This window comes from Pholcus phalangioides, unplaced genomic scaffold (genome assembly GCF_987345545.1).
Source record: "Pholcus phalangioides strain wild (caught in Gottingen) unplaced genomic scaffold, Ppha-v1.0 ptg000013l_1, whole genome shotgun sequence".
NCBI lineage: Eukaryota > Metazoa > Arthropoda > Arachnida > Araneae > Pholcidae > Pholcus > Pholcus phalangioides.
This window is the reverse complement of record NW_028301606.1, coordinates 21,391,021-21,412,387: the sequence shown is the minus strand read 5'-3', so window position 1 is coordinate 21,412,387 and position 21,367 is coordinate 21,391,021. Positions and strand designations below refer to the sequence as shown.

General features: G+C 38.2%; 1 protein-coding gene and 1 non-coding gene across 3 annotated transcripts in view; one reads left to right on the top strand and one right to left on the bottom strand.

The window, feature by feature from the left end:
* Window positions 1-21,367, bottom strand: part of LOC149078755 (protein Wnt-5b-like) — a 256,727-nt gene that overhangs the window by 80,425 nt on the left and 154,935 nt on the right. The gene's annotated exons all lie outside the window — the stretch shown is intronic.
* TRNAE-CUC (transfer RNA glutamic acid (anticodon CUC)) lies at window positions 18,657-18,728 on the top strand. Its single transcript has one exon. It is a non-coding gene; the product is annotated as a tRNA-Glu (tRNA).

The following is a 21,367-nucleotide window of genomic DNA, read 5'->3' as shown; positions in this document are numbered from 1 at the left end:
GGGCACGCGTCCCAAGCTCTATCAACGGCTCAAAAAGAAGGATTTGGCATACTTTAACTCATTGGCATAATGGAATGCACAGCTTAAAACAAACAGTTATTTTATTGTAGTTAAATATCAACTGACAATGATATGCTGCTTTATGACGATGATTAAATCTTGTTGAGTTAAGTGAAAGACAAATTCCTTTGACTTTTCCCGCATGCTTGCCTTAAATACTTTCACCAGAGGAGATGATGATGAGGGATCATCGTGTTCATCATCATCTTGGGTGGTCCCTCATTGATGACACGCGAAAACACACTAATAGCCCAGGCCGTTTTGGCGGTTTGTTTGTCTGAGACTTCCTAAAAGAGTACGCTCTAATAATAACAAGCTTCTTCGAGAGAACTAAACTCACTTTAATAGCTGTTTTATTTTCCTCGGAGAAGTTGTACTTGTCGATGCTTCTGTTCGTGTGTGTATGTGTGTGTGTGTGGATCCATTTCTGGCTTTGGACCGACCGTACCACCTGGCTCATAAATTGAACCCTAGATTGACATGACCTCTAGCTCACTGAAGAAAGAGCATCAACGGTTATAAAAACAATCCGAATATTATGATCGCGCCTTTAGAGAAATCGATTTCACTGGTTGTTGAATATCCTTGGCCACAATTGCCCAAACATTTCTGTTACAGAGCCGAACTTCTCAGCATGAAAGACATAGCAGTAAGTACATTGGGGTGCACAAAGAGGGGTTAGAACCCCCCCCCCCACTCCTCAAGCAGAGATAATAGCGTTATTTTGCAGGAGGAAACGTAAACCCCCCCCCCCCACTCCCGGAAAATTCTGCTTACGCCTATGAGTAAGTGTAATGTGTAATATTATTTGTTGTAAAAAAAATCTTCAGGTTTATCGTTCGAATAGTGAGCACCCTCCAAGCTTATCATTGAAAAATGAGCACCCATATATCTGTATCATAGCAATCTGGGAGTGTGTATATCGATGTACAGGGTGTCCCATAAATTCATAAATAGTTTGAAAATTTCTAAAAATTGATGAAAAGGTTAGTCTCACGAGGGATGATTTTTTTTTTTAAATACACTGATTAAAAAAAATTAGTGTAAAATTTTGTAACTAGAGAGCGCTGCATGAAAGCAAATGACTCTGGAAATATGAAAATCTATACATAGGACATAAAAAAATGTCCTATAAAATGCAGGATGTACGATTAACAGCTCAGTTTTGAATTTTTACAGTCACAAATGAATTCTCCTGTTACGTAATGTTTTCATTGTGATGTTGAAATCGGTGGCTGAAGCACTGTGGTGAACTTGTTTTACTCTTCAACCATATGAATCAAAGCTGTGCCAACATTTTGGAGATTGAAAATAGGTTCAGGTCCAAAATTATGTGACAGCATGAATTGCTACTATGCCCGAGTGGCGTGGTGGTATGTTGCTGTCACGGTCCCGAGTTCGAACCCCAGGAAGGATATAGATAAGATATATTTTCCCTAAAACGAATTCGAGACGAGACCACCGGTAGACAGCGCCTTCATTTCCAACCCATCTCATTAATGGCAGTAAATTGCAATGTAGCGATATGGCCAGGTTTGGTGAAGTTTAGCGTAAATTACTCATACAGCGCTCACTATCGACAGAAATTTGAAGTAATTTTTTTTCTGTATCAAAAATTCCTCCCTTCGTGAGAAAATAACTTTATGAATAATTATATATATAATAATTTTTATGAGCTTTCATACCATTTTGGAATTTATGGGAAACCCTGTGTTTTATGCAATATTTGAGAGCACACTTGGGAGATTCAGTACATGATCACAAATATTATCGAATTTTTGTTTCAATCGCGCAGCGCACAGCTCTATATTCATCTTTTTTTTTATCGTACGACATAGTTATGAGTAACCTCCCAATCAATGGCGATGAATCAGGGGATCACAAGTTATAGTCCGCCTACATGTTACCCGCCCACAAATTCGAGGCTTTAAACTGACGAAACGGAGCCGCATCGGCACGTTGAGGTCAGAAGCATCATCCATCGAGGTCAGATTAATATTTTTTTGGAGAAACTGCTTCATTGCATAGATCGTATTGATGTTATGTATTGTTCAAAGAGCTGAATTCGATTTTTTTTTTATCATCCTGTATACGCCATCTATGTACAAAGTAAATATACGAGTCGACTCCCACGCATCCAGTGCTGATAAGATTGGAAACCATGAAAGTGTTATCCTTTCAAAAAAAAACGGGGTAAAATTGTTTAGTAGGCTTATTATTTGCAATCTATAGATCTTCTTTCGAATTCTTTTGAACTTACTGTTTAACGCTTTATAATGGTATCTGCCTGACTTTCTGTAAATAATAGGAGTGTCACGCACAATCATTTGTGGGCTATCAATTATATATACTCGATCTTTCGAGATGGAATTGATTGCCCGAATGGGCAAACAGGGTATTCGTTCAGAGTCTAAGCCAGTGTTTCCCGGAAGTGGGCAATATCACCCCCTGGGGGCGATGGAAAGGTCCAGGAGGGCAGTAGAATCTTTTGGTTTATTATAAGATCCTATGGGTTGGTGTGAGTAGGGGGCCGATGAGGAGAAACATTTTTTTGAAGAAATGGGTTATAAAACATTTAGGAAACTATGGTCTAAACTTGGACTCTAAAGTTTAGACCATATTTTCCCAAACTTTTTGTTTCATCGCCCCCTTCATCAGAAATTTTTACTTCCTTAATTGAAGCCAACCCATAGTCTGTGCTATACCCGTAGCTTTTCCTCCCCCGAACCGGTACCATTCCATCGCCCCCAGGGAGCAGTATTGCTCACTTTTGGAAACACTGATCTAAACTACAGACAACCCTCGTTATAACGACCCTACGCTATAGCGACCATTCCATTATAACGACTATCATATAGTTTTCCTTTCGATATAACGGCCTTTCAAATATAACGCCCGTTTTCGACGGGACGGAGGGGATCGTTATATCTAGCGTCGACTGTATAAACTTTTCATAGACTTCTCTGGGCCAGTTGATAATCCGACAATCGGTCCTGGGCCCCCTCGGTTCAAACTTTAATTCTGGTCTAGCCTAGGTCCTCCATGATTTTGGGCCCCGAACTTATGCAAGAAACATTCACTTGAAACCAAACATTTATGGACCTAATCGTAGGACCCTTATATTATCTACGTTCTTGGTTTATACATTTTGCGACACAGTATGCAGCACCATTATGGCTCTTACAAGGGAGCAGTGGCCAGACTGTTGGCTAGAGGTCTGTCATCAACCTTACTATTATTTCTTCTGGGTTATTTATTAACTAGAGAAATCAATGTGAAAAACACACTGAAAGTCTTGGATTGAGGGTCTGCCAAAAAACATGACCAAGGTTGCCTCTATCTGAGTGTGCGTTTGTTAACTCATTTAAATCTTCTCTCTGAATTCATTACCTGCCCCATATCATCTCGCATCGTTATAGATACGGTTTTTTAACTGCAATGCAAGCGGATTATTCCCCCCCCCCTCAGTGATAATATATACACAATTTCGTACTCGTAGATTATTTTGGATCCGGATGCAACTGGGTGCAACAAGGCAATGATGACTTTCCGTAAGACAGGGGTGTACGCAGGATCAAACTTCGGGGGCATAAGGAATTTCTTCCAGAGAAAGTTTGAGTTAACAACTTTAAAAAAAAATATTTAAACCAACAGAAGTTGATTAAAATAGTATATCAAAGGCACTTTCGGGGTATTTTAATTTTTTTTTACGAAAATATTTTAAAAAATTCAATTTTTGGTTGGCTTGAGAGTTTGGTCTCCTATGCATATCCCGTCTCAGGCGTGCACCTCTGGGATATGATATATATATAAACTCGTAGTTCTTTAAGCTATGGTTTCATTGAGCAGTTAAATTCAAATTGAAATAAGAACAAACATAATCGTATGCCCTCAACATTATGTGGTTCCGCACGGCTGCCCCATTCTCAGCTGTTTAGTTCTGTCATGTTTGCTTTCACCAAGAGGCTCTTTGAGTCTCTCACAGTCCCTACTTTTTACCTCCTTTAGAAAAAAATTAGATAGAAATGTACTGTGTGCTTGTGTGTATGGTATATTCAGATTTATTTCATCAAGATCTTTCTATCATGCTATACTATGACCTGACGTCTCGGTTTGATTTTGGCTGATTCTCGATTGTTCTGAGAGAATATAACGACAGTACTGCATAATTTGATCGCACAGTTTGAGAATTTCATCATTTTGAAATACGATAAAATGAGTAAAATATGTACAGCTGAACCTGGTTTTCCAACACCACCACCATCTATTTCGCAGAATACTGGGTGCTATTACGGGTGCTATAAACAGACAAAATTCGGCGATATTTGATGAGAATGGACCAGATGATATGTGTGATGCTCTTTCGTCTTATTGGAATCTAATCACCCTAGTGATGATGGTGATTTTATCCCATGGAATCAGTTATCTTAAAAATACGATAAGGCCTGTACAACCTGAATGTATAATATTCAGTTCGATAATATGTAATTTATCAAGTTACCATACATATTGAGCTCTTGTTGACATCCTGCTCGCCCATCGTCATCAAGTTTCTCGCAGAGGATACGCGGTATCTCTCCAAAAAAGAAAGGGCATGGAGGACCCCACCTTGAAAACTCACTGAGACACGCCCTCTAAACTTCCTCAATATCTACAATATACTCTCGTGTATGAATTCTTGGGCGTATATAAAAGTGAGTAAAGAAAAAACCGTTCCCAGAGAAGTGGAAGGTAAGCTGCTTTGTACTTTATAACTAGGCCCTGCTTTATAACCGCGTCCGGCATTAGTAAAAAAAACACTTCTAGCGCTAGGCAAATAGTGCTGTTGAAGTAAGAACCGAGCTATAACAGTAATGCACGAAATACTCGTTCGCTCACATCAATCGTTTTTTAGTTCATGGGTTCTAGTGGGAAGCAATCTGGCCAGTTTGAGAATTGCATCATTTTGAAAAAACGATAAAATGAGTGAAATATGTACAGCTGAACCTGGTTTTCCAACACCACCACCATCTATTTCGCAGAATACTGGGTGCTTTTACGGGTTTAACGTTATATTGAATCACGCGTAATACCAATACCATCGGATTCCGAACAGATTCGTTTCACATTTTGCTTTTTTTTTAATGCTCACCAGGGGTGTCGGAAGTGTTTGGAACTCGTGGGTGCTCGGTCTTGATCTTTGCGCAGGAAATTTTGATTTTCACTCACACTGATTCAATTCAGTGTGAGTGCTCGAGCATCCACAGCACCCACAGTTCCGACGCCACTGATGCCCACCGAGAGGTTGGTGCGCTACCCCCTCCATGTAGTACTCCCGATCGCAGTAATCTTCTGTGGTCATGTTGTCGACGTTTCTGTTGTACCTCCACCTCAGGAAAGTTTCTGACAAGGACCAATCGGGTATCGAATTCGCGATACCTCTAAAACCATCCTTTGGTACTTTAGGGGAGTATCTCATCAACCTGGGCTACCACACCCAATGCTGATTAAACTAAAGACAGTTTAAATTGATTTATCGATGTTTTCTCATTTTATTGGCCCTACACGTAGGGCAGTGTTTCTTATGCTTTTTTCTTTTTTTTTGCCCATGGCCCTTTAAAGACAACATTTTCTTCTCGTGTCCCCTCCCGGTCAGATTCGGACCCCAACCTGACCCGAGGTCTCTAAACCCTAGCTAGATTTCAGTCACAAAAAGTTTTCAAATGACGTGCAGTTACTTAAAATATCGAAATTTGTTTGAGGGAGGCCATATACATTTAAAAATAAAACGATTAACTTTTCATGTAGACCCTGTGTGCTAAAAAATTACAATTAGTGAAATGTAAATGCAGATATCAGAAGTCATTTACAAAAAAAAGCATTGCATTTCTAAACGCAATATTAACTGAGATATTTGGCTGAAGTTTTCAGCATTTATCGGCAATGATTGAGGATGTTCACAAATTTCGAAACGTAAATTAAATTAAAAGTTGTGAAAATCCTGCAATTGTCAAAAAATTTAATTGTTTTTTATTGTGAATGAAAAAATAAGATATAGATGTGTTCATTCTATTTGTGTAAAGTCCTTAAAAATGGTAAAAACCCGAAAACCCGAAATTAGCCGATTCACGACGGGGCCGGCCAGTTCACGAAGTGGTCGGTGATCCCTGGTCAAAGTCCGATAATGAAAGATACGATTCGGGATCATCGTCAAGTTGGCGTATTTTCTGGTGATAATTATATGCACGTTTTTTATGGCCACTTATCCAACTGCAACTCTGAACGTAGTGGGCGTCCGGTCGAAGTGATGTTCCTGGGCCCTATATACTGTGCTGGAAATAACAGCTAACATACTTGCTCTTGGAAAGCACATTTCCGAATCTAAACGTGTAAGTACCTTATGAAGTACCTTATGGCCGGTATTACACTATAAAAGTTTGATAAAATCCCTTTTATAAAACTTGAAAAATCTAACCAATAAGGTTATTGGTTACATTCTAGAAAATGCAACCGGTGGCCTTATTGGCTGCATTTTTCAAGTTTTATAAAAGGACTTTTACCAAACTTTTATAGTGTATTACCGGCCTTACGGATAGGAGGGTGCTCAAGCACACCTCTTGAGTTGGCAAAAAAAGTTTACATTTCTTACAGTATAGTGGGTCCTGGTTTTATCATAATAAAAAAATAGACCTCGTAAGCTTGCTTAATGTGGGATCGCAGTATCAACATTGGCATGGCAACCAATTGTTTTGCAACTTTTTAAGATTTATTTTCTTTGGTAGGAGATTGATCTTTACGGAACTCTTTCTCTCTGCAGAGAGTAGACACAGACCTACAACATGATAACATGATACTTCCATGAAAGTATCATACATACAGCAACTTGCGAAGGTTGAATAACACATGAATAAGCAGCAAATCACCTCGTAGTTATCGCGTCTGACTAGTTTTTTTAATGTCTTTATACACATTGTTCATAAATAGGGCTGGGAATCGATTAAAATGTTTAAGTTGTTAATCAAAAAAACTTAATCAATTAATCGATTCAATAATAATTGAATTTTAATCGAATATTTTCAAATGCTTCCCATTCACAGCAAATGTAGTGTTGGTAACTATGAGATATTTTAAATTTATTTTAACTGATGTTATAAAAACATGCTCTATTCATTTCACGCCTCTATCCACTGAATGGATGTAAGTAAATATAGAAATAGATTAACAAACAAAGGCCACTCGCTTGAAGCAATTTATAACATCGTCCCCCTTTTGCCAGAAACACACATGAATGTGGAAATTTCTAGAACTTGCAAGACGACTTTTGAATGTTTACTCAACTCATGTTACTCTATGTAAGTTGTTTTCCTAAAAGGTTTTGTAAAATGTGTTTCAATAGGGAATACACATTTGCGCCTTTCTGGCAAAACTTAGCAACATAAGTGATCCGACCAGCTGATAAACCCAAAAGTGAAAATTTTCACATTCATGTCCCTGGCGTAAGGGGGGACGATATGCTGAACATGCTTGTCACATCCTCGAATTACTTAACTTGGATTCTCTCTCTTTTTTTTTAAATCAGTAATTTATAGAAATCATCACCAGTTTCGTTGAATCGACTTGTGTTTCCTCATGTCAAAAAATTTGATCAAAATATCGATTCAGTATTTTTAAATATGGTCACTTATCTGAAATGTTAAGTATAGGAGCATAATTTAAGTCATTTAATTGGTTTAATCAAATAAATCAAGTGAAATTATAAACTTTTAATAAAAATATTAATTGAGTTTTGATCGGATTGATCAAGTTGATCGATTCACCGACAAGATTAATCGGTTAATAGGACCAGCCCTATTCATAACCAAGTACATTTCCCATTTACTAAATGTCGTTTTACGACCTGGTTGTTGAAATTTTTGTCTATCTGCCTTTGACGTCAAGATAGCATAGAAAGTTTCTAAACTATCCACCAGGTGACGTTCTAACATTTCTTATCATTTGGCGTGCACTCATATTGCTATACCACTACGCAACTTTCATGATGCTATCTGCCATATTTCAGCAGTTATTCGAGATTATGTGAAATTTCCAATGTTCTTCATTTCTCTAAATATTTATCGTTTTGCTCTCGAGCATCTCAAAATGATTCTTAGAGGTTGAAAATGATTGTAAGAGGCTGCGCATATGTCATTATATATATGAGATCTTTAACCGGTCATAACTTTTGAATGGATAAAGATAGAACGATGGAAGAAGGGTCTAGTTATACTAAATCAGACATGCGCTACATGATGAAAGCATCCAAAACGCCCCCGGTGGAAAATTATTGAACTTTTCACCTTATTTTGAAAAATAAGCATGCTTTGAACAAAATTGTAGCATAAATTTGTGAAAGCCTATTTAATCAGATGACAATAAACAGGGTTTTCTGTTAATGGACCGACAAACTCTGTAAGGTTGTTAGAGTTGTCAGTAGGCATCAAGAGGAACAAAAATTGCAATGGAACATGGTGTCGCAAACCACGTTGAGAGGGTGAAGATCGCGAAAAACGCATGCAGGCTCCGAGTCCAGAGGAGACGAAAGGTGGATGTCACGTACTCCCGGAATTGCTGCAAAGTGTGTCGGCAGCGAGGCATGTGGTTCATGCATGATGGTGCCCCTTCATATTTTCTCGCGATGTGTGTAATCACCTCGATGTTATATACATAAGGAAGTAGATTGGACATGCGGGACCCGTTGCTTGGCCTCCACATTTGCTGGATTTCAATCCGTGTGACTTTTTTCTATGGAGTCAATTTAAATCACTCGTTTATGCGATGCCTGTGGACACACCGGAAGATCAAGTAGCGTGGATTATCGTCGTAGCAGCAGACATCAAAAGCATACCTGGTATCTTCGAGCGCGTCCGGGAATCGTTTTTACGTCGTTGTAGACTGTGCAATGACGTCAACGGCCGCCACTTCCATTAACTCTTGCAATAATTAATCAAATAAATATTTTTGCAGTTATTATTGTGCTTTTTGTTGTTCGTGCCGTCGTAAAAACCAATCGAAACCCGCATGCGTTTTTCGCGATTTTCACCCTCTTAACGGGGTTTGCGACACCATGTTTCCATTGCAATTTTTGTTCCTCTTAATGTCTACTAACAACCCTCTGAGTTTGTCGGTCCATTGACTGAACACCCTGTATAATGTTACATTTAACGTTAATGTTACATAACATTTTTAATGCTACACGATATGAACTGCATATTATTCAGTAAATTATTTTAAAAGAATGAAGACAATAGCTATAACATATTTATAACATATATTCATTTTATTGAACTTTAATAATTGTTTTGCTACCAAATTTTGTAAACAGTTGGAAGATAGTTTATTTGTGAAGCTTTTCACGTGAAAATAGTGGTAAGTTGTGAAACTTGAAGAGTTTTTCAGAATCACCATTTTAGCACGAGAAAAGTAATAAAATCAAATAAGTATTTCACTCATCGATGTCTCGGAACGTTTTCTTCAAATGTTAAGCGGTGAATTTCTCTCGGTATAAAATACAAAGTCGCTAATTTAATCAATTCGCATTTTCTGACAGTTAACCGTGTAAAATCTTTGATTTTGGGCCATAGAATTTCATTCCTTTTGGTCATTCTTTACTTCTTCCCGTACAAGATCGAGATATTTCGTCCTAGAGTAGGTGAAAGAAATACATTCTATCTATTCTTTTTATGTTTCGTCCCTCATAGAGACGCTTTATTGGTAACTAACTCTATATAGAAGGGAATTCATTTTCATTTCTTTCAACTAAGCATTCTTCTCTCCCTCGCTACGGTTTGACGAGTAAAAAATATTTTTTTATATTGTATCACATATATAGAAGAAGAGTGGCTGAGTGTGGGGAGGCAAATGAAAAACCTGCTCTTTTCGTTTTTGCCCTTGTTTTTTATATATTAACAAAGATACCAGCTTCAGCGATTTATCTCTGGTATTTGGTTAGAGATTATTGCTTGTGCTTGAGCTGCATACACTTAAATTTTTTTTTTCAAAAGCTGAGTAGAGTTATAAGATAGGCATGTTGTTGTTGTTGTGCACTTTAACTCCGTTGCACTTTGGTGCTTATAAAGACTAACTTTTTTCAAAATAGTGCTCCATAACATAAAAAGTTTGTTAATCACCGGTTTAGTTCATTAAGAAATAGGAAGGAGGAATATAATTTAGGCTTTGAAAGTATAAGTTATTCCGTATTTATCACTTAATTTTCGTAAGAAATGAAATACATAATTTGGTGAACTCTTATGCTACTTATTTTATAGCGGCATGAACTCATTCTGAATGTCTGTTATTCTGTTGCCAGTGATGAATCCATGTCGGCGGACCACACACAATATATCATTATGATAGCCTTAAAACGCGAGACGCTCAATGTTTTTCAGTATATTTAAACAAATGACGAATGTAAAATATTTATTAAAAATACTTGGTCTTTCAAAGACTTAGGATATGGAGCAGCCCGATTTCTTATTCCACGCTTAAATGCGGTTCATTGCGACCAGTCATACAAATACGAAACACTGAACCTGAAGAACAAATTTAAATTAAGCTATATTATTTTATACAAGGATGGCGTCACTCTCCGCTACCATACGAAAGTTTTTAACAACTGGCTGTTGCGAAGATATATTCAGAAAATTCAACTGCCCCTGCGGGGAGTCGAACCCACGTCCTTTCACTTTCCGGGTGAACACCCTAGACCACTAGACTACAGTTGAATTTTCTCTCTTTCCGAAATATATCTTCGCAACAGCCAGTTGTTAAAAACCTTCGTATATTATTTTATATATAAGGCTTCAATTTATATTGAGGAACACCAAAATTGTTCAATCCCCCTTTCCCACAGCCCCCGAATACCTTCAGATGACCCTGACTGCATGCTCTTTTTTTTTTATTTTGAGTGTAAAATCGCATTATTGATATTTTTATATTGCCAGGTGCCCCCCCCCCCTACTGGATAAAATTTAAAAAATAACCTATTAATTATTATTCGTCCTCCTAATTTATATATTAAGGTAAATGTGATAAATTCGTTGATTAAGAAATATTCACTGATTATTATTCATAACCGAAGGACATTCGGAAAATTTGCTAATATGATAAATCGCTAATGACTTATTCAAATTTTGTCGGACATACACTAAATGCATAGGTTTCAGTCTAAAATGATGAATTCGAACGCCAACGAATCCGATCGGTAATGTTCGTTATGTTTGCACATGTTGATAAATAGTATGAAGAAAGCCAACACTAACAAGACTAATAAAAAATTGTATTTAACCAATCTTCACGATTAATTTAATTTTTGTGGCAAAATATATGTGCAATGCACATATCACGCACGAGAAAATTAAAAAAACGAATAGAGAAGTTCAAAATCAGGCAAAAAACGGGAAAGAACAGCGTAAATGAGGGAAAAGAGCGTCGTCGTCAGTTTATGATGCGTTTCCCCCCCATATTTGAATTCAAATATCTTAGTGAATATTATCACTTAGAAACACGGAAAATTTTTTGTTGGCTTCAAGAGAGACAATGCAACAACTTTTTGATTGAAATTTAGGGGACAGAAGAAACGTATAAAAATCTAATTTTTTTTAATAACATTTTTTTTATTCGAGTGGCATTTAATTTAAAATGATAGGCAACATCATTTAAAACATTTTTTCTAATTGAAACTTGTCTCTAAAACCAACGATTCATGAAGTAGCCATTGAACAACGATATGAGTGAACATCCTGCATATTTTTCATACAGCGAACAGGTACTAAAAATATAAATAAATGGGAAAATTATGTTCCAAGGTATAGCAGTCTCTCCTTTGTACTGCCATTGCCTAATTTTTTCTCCAGGGTGCCCCGAACGAAGCAGGCAGTAGAACTAAATGACGTTTAATTAGTTAGAGAATAAATATTGTTTAAAAAAACCAAAAAATCTAGAGACTTGAACCACTATTGCTCGATGGGGAAATCAATCAGGCCTTGTATATTATTACATATGTTTGGATGCATGTAGACCGGGGCCTCTCTCTCACACACGAATAACTATCGCCTGAATACTAAAGACTGAAATTTCATATTTCCCTCCTCCTCTTCTTTATTGTGACCATGGAGGGTCGGAGGCACGTGACTTTGACATGACTCATAACATGAAATTACCCATTTTTTACCCACCGACCCCCACAAAGTTTTACGATATTTTTCCCCCGATATTCTTTTGTAGTATCGCTCCATTTTCATTATGAGTAAAAAAGGAGTATCGTACTCATGTATACAGTGATGGGGAAAAGAAAAGGACCCGAGGCTATTTTTATCTTGCGAACAAAATTTCAATTCCACTTTAATTGGAAAACATGCATTTCTAATAATGGGAAAGTATTTTTTTTTTCTTTTCGGATCAATGTTCATATTGGTAATAGTGACTATTTAAAAATCCGCTGATATTTGATATTAATTGAAATATTATTCAAAATTCTACTGAAAAAGTACCAAATGCATACCAGTACGTAATGTGAATAATTTTTAATGTGTAGTTAAATCGAATCAGAATACCTGGTACAGGCATATGGAAGATTCTGAAAATATTTTCTGCCGTTATAAATGAGGTTGACGTTTTAACAGACAAAAATATAATCAGACGCAAAAAAAAAATTATGTTTTTATTTTCACCGTGATTAGAATGGCTATATTTTATTGAGAAAAATACGGGATATCGGGATCGTAAATACGGGACATTGTCATTTCTTGCTAATTGTTGGTGAAATCGCTTATTATTGCTTATAAATAACCTATTACTCCCCCCCCCCCTGGAGCAGGGCTCCTAGGCTGAGACCTTTGGCGGGCCCCCAGGCCAGACTTTTCACACCCCCCCCCCATAGTTAATTTGTAGCGTGAAAAAACAAAAAAAATGATGAGAATCGTACCGGGCCGCAGGGAAACAGCCCTGTCAGTCCCACCCTTGTGGGAGCCATGAAATAACCCTTCGCAAAGTGCTACAGTAAGTCCGCAAGGAACTACACGATAAGTTTATTTTCCTGTGACAAATATGCGCGATTATTACCGTATTACCCGCATTATCCGGCGTGCCGTAAAACTCGAGGGACACCAGCTTTTTGAATGAATGTTGGGGTCTAGTTTGTTCCATGCCGGAAAAAACCAAGGTTTGATGAAGATCACAACGCATTAAGCCAAGTCAATGGATTTTTAGAATAAAGACAGTTAAGAAAGAATTTTCCAGAATCTGTGATTAATATCCCGGCAATCTGGTTTCTCCCGCTGTTTCCCAGCATGCTGGCTAATGCGGGGGAATACTGTGTTCATATTTGTATTCCTATTCATTATTATATAAATGGACTCGCTTATAATGAACATGGAGATTAAACATTTTCATGTATAACGAAGTTTTTTACATTCCCCGCCGTGAATTTTTACTACTTATCTATGCTTATGAACCCGGTACGGATATAACTAAGTTCTCGTATAACGAGTATTTTCGCTGTTTTTTTTCGACTTCGTTATAAGCGATCCGACTGCGATTTAATCAAAAGGTGACAAATGTACCGTTATATCCGAGGTCGTTGCGTACTTATCGACGACATAAGCAAGGCTCGTTAACATTAATCTCCATAGGAATCAGCAGAGACCACCAATTATTATTGACGTTATAGCCGATGTGTCGTTACAAAAGAGGTCGTTATAATCGAGTTTGACCGTAGGTTGTTTAAGATAATGTTGATGGCATATAGAATCTCGTATATGAGATTTGGGGGATTGTGTAAGAGGAAAAAATGTTGCATTAGCGGGGTGGGCGAACGGGGCTCGACCTTCTTACTTCGGAACTTCATTTTCTTAGTCAATTCAAATCAGATTCTGTTTAAAGTTTGACTGATTAAAGTTTTTCTCATCATTTATTTATTTACAATAATAATAATAACCCCAGAAGGCATGAAATGCACTTATACTGGGAGGAAATGCTTCTCCTGCGTCCCGGAATGTTAAAAAATCAATTTTTCACTATTTTTTCTAATTGAAACGAAAAAATTTGTTTAATTATTGTTAAATTTGTTACGTTTCGGACACAGAAAAAAGTGAAGGTAAGGGTAAAAATTCTCGGCCCCGAGTGGCGCAGTGGTAAGATGCTCGTCTACTATGAAGCTTACCGTCAAGGTTCACGGGTTCGAATTCGGGCAAAGAATATCAAATTAAGTTCTTCTCCTACCGAGCCTGGGGCGACCATCGATAGATGGCGACTTCTTTTCCCACCCAAATCCGCTGGTTTTAAATTGCAATATGTTTGGCAATGTATGACCAGTGTTAGTGTGCGGAAAGAATTCTTGGATTTGCTTCAATGCAGCGTCCTCTATCGGCAACAATTTTAAGTTTTTTTTCCTGCACTGAAAAACTCCCAATTCATGAAAATGACTTTTCACAACCGCATTAAAAAAAAATATATATCAGTTCTTCTATTTTTTTAAATATCTTTGACCTTATCGCAAAACACCTGTATTTAATCAAATATTAAAGTATTTTTTAATAAATATTTCTTACAGGCGCTGTACCAAGCAAGAATGGCTCTGAGATTTATTTCTTCTGTTCAAAGTTACCAGGGGCTCTCAAGCTTTTTCCACCCACCGGAAAATGCCAATCGCCCTTTATCCGAATTGCGGTTAGGATAAATGGCTCTTTAACCTAATCGCCTCTCCGCGGCTTCCCAGACCAGTTTAGAGAATTTCTTTCAGAGACCTTTGTCAGCGCCGGTCCTGACAAAGGTTTGCGGTGCACAATTTGAGAGCCCTTGGTATAAACTTTGCTGCCTTTAATTTTCTCATCAGTTGGAATGGGGGAGAGGGAAACAGTTATTGAGGAAAAAAATTTTTTGGGGTGTTTAGTAAACTTAGACAACTCTTTCTTTCTGTTAAATAAATATTCAAGGAATTTAATTTCGAATCTTTAATAAATGTGAATGTATATTTAATATCATCTGATACAGAATTAGTAGGCTGACCATATTTCCTTGACAAAAATACGGTAATTCGGTTCGCAAATACGAGGCATCACCAGTAGTCTCCGTCAGCGAAAATCCCAATTGTGGCACAAAACTCACCAAAAATATTGTAAATACCACGAGAATAATTATTTTCAATCCCCAAATTCGAAAAGATTTTCAAAATGAGTTCGTTTGTAGTGATTCGAAAATTCCGAACATTTTGTTTCTCATTAAAAATCGATTCGAATTCCTCCCACCTAACCTTTTTTCCTCAGGTGAAGGAAAAAAGACTGCCACCAGAACATTTCTATACTTGTGCGCATTTGTTACATTATGCTTTGTGCTCTCAATCTGCTCACTCTGTAAAATATACAGGGTGATTATAATTGAAGTTCCCCTGTGTGTACTCCGAGTAGTTTTTCTCAAAAAGTATCTTTCAAAAAAAAATTCTGAAACTAGCTGTAAAAAAAGGCCCATACAGCGTATATACACCAAGTTTCGATGGAATACCTCCAGAATGCATAGGTCTGACCCATGGGCTAAAGATATTATTCTTACTCTGTGGTCTGACCAGTGTCAGTATACTGAAACTATTCAGACCTCTGTAGCGCTCGTTGTGGTAGACGTATTTCATTGAAACTTGGTATATATACTAACCATGGAAAAAAAGGAAAATTCAATAAAAAAGCACCACTTATTCACTTGGTGGGGGATCATTCAAGTATTACGTCAGCATCGAGGGGGAGAGGCTTTTAGGATTTGCTGACTTTGTATGACAAGGTGGGGTGGGGGAGGGGGGGATTGAAGGTTGCTTACGTCATCAACCACCCCTTTTTGAAGATATGAAATATTCTAAGCTGCTGACGAAATTTTGCTGGGGGGGGGGGGGTCAGTGTTTTGCTGATTTTTGCCGACAAGGGGGGAGGGGGGTCAAAAATAGTTATAAATCTGCTTACGTAATACTTGAATGGCCCCTGGTCAAAAATTGAACTATTTTTGTTATCCGAAAGATGATATTCTCTCCGCTATCCATACAAAGATTTTTAACAGCTGGCTGATGCGAAGATATACACATGTGTAGTTCATGCTTTTGTGGGGAATTCCCCACTTTTTCAGCTGAAGTTCCGCACAAGAATGATTATTATCCCAAATAATCCGGGTAGACATCTGTTAAGTAATGTCGTTTGTTCCGCCATCAACAACTCGAACTCGAGCATTAGTAAGATAAAAATGTCCCCAACAACTGTAATATTCAGAGAAAATGTAAATGTAATCACTGAAAATAAAGTCAACTCGTTAACTTATTGTTATTGAACTACGAAAATTACGTGTATCAACGTTTTTAATTAAAATAATAAATTTAATTAAGCCTCTGACTGAAAAACGGGAAAAATCGGGGCATTTTTCCAAGAAAGTCGGAACAAATAGAAAAACAGAAAAAGCAGGGCTTTCCCGGGATATACGAGACGTATGGTCATCTTGATAATTAGTAATTATAAAATAATCTTTTATTGTTGAAGTAGGTTTCTATATAGCCTAAAACTTTTGAAATATTAAGATTAAAATGAAACGATCTTGAGAATTTACCAATTTTCGAAATACGATTTTGATTTGAAATTGCCGCGTGTAAATTTACTGCTAGAAAGACTAGAAGTATGCTGCCATCTAGCAACTAAGATACGAAACCTCAATACTTTATGTTTACTACTTTGTTACTAGATGGCAGCACATACCTTTTATCTGATTTTGAAAATTTTTGTGAACATTCATTTATTCGCATTTATATCTCGTGCTGATCCAGAATTCTTAGAAAAAAATTATCTGAATAATTTCGAAATTATTAAAAATTCAGAATTAATGAATCAATTCAAATAATTTGAGAGTTATTAAGAATTCCAGAATTATCAAAAATTCCAAAATTGTTGAAAGAGGTTATTTTTTACTGTAGATCACAGTGTTTCTCAAAGTGTGAGTCACGGCTCCTAGCGGCATCTCTGACCTCTGTCAGAGGCATTGTGAGGGGTTGGAGATATTGATATATGCTCCTATATTTATGTTTTTGAACTGGTTCTTTTATATGGGAAAATGTCTGCCTAACTGCATGGCCCCCAGAAGGGGTGGGCTGACAAGGCTCCAGCCCTGGGGCCCGGAACAATTTACACAATTTTTTTGCTTTTTCACGCTATAAATTCATCATAAAGGGGCAAGTGAAAGTCTGGTCGGGGGGCCCGCAAAAGATCCCAGCCTAGGGGCCCTGCTCCAGGATGTGGGGGCCATGCCTAACTGTTCTGGGGAACTGCAGATGAACCATGAATTTTGAAAGGAAGCCGCGGGTGACAAGTTTGAAAAATTGCTGTAAATAATTCAATAATTTCAGGTGTCAAGTTCGACTCGAGGATTTGAACCCGTTTCACCCCCCGTTAGCCACTATGGTGGTCATGTTGACGGACTTGCATGGCGCAGACATATTTTCTCAGAATTCGTAAAAGTTTCGATACTTTTTTGTAGCCTTCTGCTTGATTCAGGTCATTGGGCCACATACAGGGATACCAACAGTGGCGTCAGAGCCGGTGCAGCGGGTGCTCAAGCACCCACAGTATTTTGTGGGTGCTTGAGCCCCCCCCCCCCCCCCAGAGTCAAACGTGGAGTCGACTGATCTAATGTATATATGTATAGATGAATTGGCATCATCATAATCGTGCCCCCCCCCCCTCCCAGCAATAATGGCCTTGTTCCCCCAGACTTCCAAGTCAATCTCCGCCTATGCTTTTTGTGGTTTTTTTTCCACACGCATTCACCAATAGGAGCATATAATTAACCAATACGAGCTTGAGATAACACATAATCACCGGTAAACGTAATAAACAAAATTTATTAAAATTACAAAAATGGGGGTAACTATGCACAATATAGCCGTTGTTTGTGCATAATTGGAATTGATTATGCATAATAATAACAGGATTTATCGAATTTCTGTAACATGTTTCACGGTTCTGTTTAGTTGGGAAAATTTAATGTGGTGGTGGGTTTTTCCTTTTCTTGGAAGAAAAGTAGCACCATCTGTTGCGAAACTTGGGAAAAATGACGTCATCAAGGTTCTCCTTTCTCAGTTTTGATCAGTGGAGTCGGAGCCGGGGGTGCTGTGGGTGCTCGAGCACCCACGAAAATTTGTAAAACAGGTCCGAGCACCCACAGAATTGATTCAGAAATCGAAATTTCCTACATGGAACTCAAGACGAACACCCACAGGTTCGAAACACTTCCGACGCCCCTGGTTTTGATCACAGCTCTGGGCGTGAGCGGTCATCAATCAATCAATCAATCAGTTTTTGAACATGGTAACCATACTCTATTAAGAAAGAAATTCACGTAAACGGAGTTTATAGTTCTTATTCAGACTTCTAGATGGCGCTGCAGCCTATGCAATTAAAAAGATGAAATTAAACATCAAGCGTGCATATTGTTGTGAATTTGAATTCGTTGTCAGCGACAAAAATATCATTGGGAATAGAAAAACCATACATTTAACATTCTTAATGCCAATTTTTATTTATTTAAGAATTTAAAATTAATATAGGTTTACTGAATTTCTGTCCCACATGGTCTAGTGGTTAGGATACCTGGCTCTCACCCAGGAGGCCCGGGTTCGATTCCCGGTGTGGGAAGCAATTTTTTTTTCAGTTGGTTAGGGGTCATTCAAGTATTGCGTAAGCAGGTTTTCAGCCATTTTTGACCCCCCCACCCTTGTCAGCAAAACACTGACCCGCCCCCCTCAGCAAAATTTCGTCAGCAGCTTAGAGTAGAACTCCTTAATACATATGAAGTCGTCTTAGCTGAGAGTATTTAATATCTTCAAAAAAAAGGTTGTTGATGACGTAAACAACCTTCAAACCCCCCCTCGTCATCAAAAGTCAGCAAATCCGAAACCCCCTCCCCCCCACTCGATGCTGACGTAATACTTTAATGACCCCTTACCCGTAAGAAACAAGATCCCACTGAGATTACAACCCTACAGCTCCCAAAAATAGAGTATTTAAAAAGGTGTTGGGCTTACAAGATTCCAGCCAGTTCAAACGATTCTCATTTATAATACTGCCTTTCTAAAAATTCTTATGGCACTGCCAAATCCCGAAGTTGGCCATTTCGCCAAATGGCCAGCCCAGTTGACCCTGCCAATGTCGGAAATTCGGGCTTTGGCCGGCCCCTATATGCCGATCCCTATATATGTCTATAACTGGGATATCGATATATCCAGATTCCTTTGATAGTTAGGATTGCAATAGCTAACCAAAATGGTTGTTGTGGTTAGCTATGGCTATTTATAAATAGGCTCTAATTTTCACAAAAAAAAAAACGCCAACGCGTTGTTTAAGCCCGGTTTTCCTAGGAATAGGTTTCTTACGCCGCGTTAACCGAACTGGATCATTTCGCGTCGGCAGGAACGTGTTATATAATCACGCTACGCGTTTGTGTTTTCCTAGCTTGGCGCATCAGATCAGGGTGGCTATATTATAGTATATGGCCCTGGTATAGCTACTCCATAGAGATCGATATATAAGGGGTCGGGGAAAGCCCGAATTTCGGACATTGGCCGAGTCATAGGCGTACGCAGAATTTTCTCGACGGGCGGGGGGGGGGGGGTTCAGATTTTTTTCCCTTCTGAGGGGGTTTTACTTTTTTCCTGCAAATTAGCACTATAATCTTGGCTCAAAGGGGGGGGGGCCTTGCGTACGCCAACGGGCTGGGTCAACTGGACTGGCCACTTCGCGAAATAACCAGCTTCAGGTTTTGGCAGTAATATATATTTATATATACGTATATATTTTTTTATGGAATAAATTCACTATAGAGCGGCGTTTCTCAAACTTTTTGAATCCAAGGACCACTGTGTGTAGTGTGACTGCATGACCCGTATTTTACGGGACATTTCTGCATTTTTGGACGATTCTGATTTATTTCATGGACGAAGGTAGACATAAATGATTAAGGGGGCATGATGATGACCTCTCCTATGGGAACCATGACGTCCCGGCGCAGATTTCTGACTCGTCCCGGAGGAACATGATATGAAAATTTTTGTAATAATTTCACAAGGACATGTAAAATTAGGCGTGAAAATTCACTGAAATCTGTAACAAAAATACAAAAAAAATCAAATTAAATTCATAATGAAAACTGAATTTTCTCTGCAATCATTAAACATAATTACCTCTCACTGATTAAAGAGAAATTTTTAATAACTTTTTATTACCATTTCCTAATGAAAAATTTTATAATTTTTTAATGTAGTATCGGATTAAAAATACATTATATATATATTTAGCTGAAGATCCTCAACATCAATTGGTCCTGGAAAAATGAAATTAAAAATTCATTAAACCCCGTTAATTAGTTTTTTCTGGTTGATAGGGAGGACCATTCTTAATTTCAATATTTAAATGATTATTTCATTAAATTAAGATCTTTCATGAATTATATCGTTTGTGGAAAAAGGGTATTGTTCTATTAAGGGGGCCCGATCGCCTCCCCTTCCCAATATGGCCCCTGAGCATGCCCCTCCCTTACATCTTACAGAACAGCCCCTAAACTGAGATTTTTCGAGCCCCTCAATCAAGGCCCGGTTCTCATACTGGCAAACAAGGCACGTGCCCAGGGCCATGCCCCCCCCCACTCTTTAGCAGAGTCCTTAGGCTGAAATCTTTAACGCCGCCCCCCCCCCCAATCAAACTTTTCATGGGTCCTTATATAGTGAATTTATAGCATGAAAAACAAAAATTATAGTAATTGTTATGGAGCCCAGGGCTAGTTCCCTGTTGTTAGCCCCACCTTTGGGGAGGCATGCCCAGGACCACAAACTTTTGAGGCCTAAAAATTGCCATTTCTTTTGATATTTTGTAGAACAAAAGAATAACAAATCTTTTTAATTTTTGATTGTCTTGGCGGGAGGCAACTTTCCTCTTGCCACGACTCCGCCTCGAGGAACGTTGTACATGAGTGGTATCCAAAAGTCATGTTAGCTCATGGCCCGAACTTAAGCTGAACAATCCGTACCCTCTGTAGAGGGTACGGATTGTTCAGCTTAAGTTGTTCAACTAATTTTAATCTTTTTGTGTGAAAAAACGAAAAATTATAAGAACCTTCCCGGGCACCTGAGCTAGAGCAACACCCCTAAAGAAGAGGGGGTGGTGCTGACTAGCTGTCTTCTTTACAGGGAGTGTTATCTGGTTGGCTTCTTTCGGGGGGGGGGGGGTGTTGGCTGGACATCCCACCCTTTTGAGGGCCAATCCTCCCAGGCTTTTTGAAT